At 54.0% G+C, this 2,041-nt stretch overlaps 1 pseudogene; it reads right to left on the reverse strand.

Moving 5' to 3' along the window:
* Window positions 1–420: 420 nt before the first annotated feature.
* LOC113258248 (60S ribosomal protein L23a-like) lies at window positions 421–1,743 on the reverse strand (annotated as a pseudogene).
* Window positions 1,744–2,041: the final 298 nt, after the last annotated feature.

The raw sequence follows: 2,041 nt of genomic DNA on the forward strand, positions 1-2,041 counted from the left end.
AAGGGGAGGCAGAGGGAGAGGGAGAAGCAGGCTCCTCGCTGAGCAGGGAGCCCAACGCGGGGCTTGATCCCAGGACCCTGGGATCCTGACCTGAGCCGAAGGCAGACGCTTCACCGACTGAGCCCCCCCGGCGCCCCTGTTTTATTACTGTTATCTATCATTTTCTTGTTTTCAGTTTTATTGGTATCTGCTCTTATCTTTATTATTTCCTTCTTTCTGCTGGATTTTTGTTTGTTTGTGTTTGTTCTTTTGTTTTGTTTTGTTTTTTGTTCTTGTTTTTCTCGTTTCTCTTTTCTAATATAAGCATTTAGTACTACAAATTCCCTCTCAGCATTGCTGGTCAAAGAACACACCCAGTGTGATTTTATTTTTATTTATTTATGAAATTGTGAAAACAATTTATATTTAGATTTAGGCAGCTGGACTCAGTTTAGATGATCTCAATTTCGTTAGCAACATCCAAAGCATCATAATCAGGAGTCAGTTGGACATATGCCTTCTTCTCCCCTTCAGGCCTGATCAGGGTGCTGACCTCGGCCACATCAATGTCACGGAGCTTCTCCACAGCCTGTCTGATCTGGTGCTCGTTAGCCTTGAGGTCCACAGTGAACACAAATGTGTTGTTCTCTTCTACTTTTTTCGCGGCCGACTCGGTGGTCAGGGGGAACTTGATGATGGCACAGTGGTCAAGCTTACTTCTCCCAGGGGCACTCTTTCTAGGATATTTGGGCCGACTTCGAAGACTGTCTTAGGCTGTTAGAAGGTAAGTGACATGTGGATTTTCTCTTCTGTTGTGGCTATGGACACCTTTCAGGGCTGCTTTCTTGGCCTTCAAAGCTTTTGCTTTGGCTTCGGCTTTGGGAGGGGCGGGGACCGCCTTCTTCGCTTCCTCGGCACCATCTTCGGGAGAGGGCTAGTGACTACACGAAGGACTGCAGTGGGTTGGGGGGGCAGTCTGAGGCCAGGGTTGGAGGTCCCCACCAAGGCCAGGTTATTACAACACTGGCTCCCATTTTTGGTGCTGAAACCTGGTTGGGTTAGTTAGGGGTCTGCCTGTCGGGGCATCTCACCCCTCCCCACCTGAGGACCCCTCATGGGGTCAGTGGAGCAGCTGCTGGCTGGGATTTTTAAAAGCAAGGTCTTGGCCAGCCAGGGCCTGGCTTGCTTTCCTGAGGAGGAGCTGTGCAGGTTGGCGAGGCTGGGGGGCTCCCAGCTGCCCCCTGGTGGCCAGCCTCAGCGCCCCCCCCCCCCACCCCAGCTCTCTGACGCCGTGTTTTCCCATCTCAGGCGGCAACCGCCCATCCAAGGATGGGTCCCTCCAGTTCCCAGACGTGAGGGAACAGGAATGAGGGCTCACCAGCTCTCCTACTTTGCCCTCCTTTCTGCCGCGTCTTCATCAGGGAAGAACTCAGGGGAGGATGTGGGTAATGTCTCCCTTCAGCATCCATGGAGATACTCCCAGCGTCCCAGCCCTCGCTGCTCTCCAAGGCCACTTTTGTATGAGCAGGTCAGGTTCCAAGAGTATCAAGTCATGAAATGACCTCCCTCAGCCCCCCCACCCCGCCCCTTTCATCTGGCCTGACCTTGCTTCCTCCTCTCGGCGTGTTCTTTGCCAGACTGTATCCAAGAGGGAGCCCCACAAGTCCTCTGCTCCTGCAAGTGCCTACAAGTGCAAGCCCAGGGCCTTACGGGAGTCAGATGGACACACACTTTGAACAGGCAGGGGCTGGCGAGAGCCCCCATGGCTGTCCCCTCTCTCCCCAAGGCTCTGTGCCCTCTGCAAGCCTTCGCCAGAACAATGCTTCAGACATCCTCTCCTGCATCTGTAGCCAGTGCCAGCCCGTACCCGCCGGCAGCTAGGGTAGGCAGAGACGTCATGGGTCCCCCATAGTCTGGACCAGTGATGGACTTATCCATCTCTCAACATGCTCTCACCTTGTTTGACAGAAAGCCCAGCATGAGCTGCCTCAGCGTGGGGGCACCTGAGGTAGGTGGGGCGGGTGTGTGGGGGGGAGATAGCTCTTTTTATGCCGGGAGGGAC

This window comes from Ursus arctos, unplaced genomic scaffold (assembly GCF_023065955.2).
Source record: "Ursus arctos isolate Adak ecotype North America unplaced genomic scaffold, UrsArc2.0 scaffold_16, whole genome shotgun sequence".
Lineage (NCBI taxonomy): Eukaryota > Metazoa > Chordata > Mammalia > Carnivora > Ursidae > Ursus > Ursus arctos.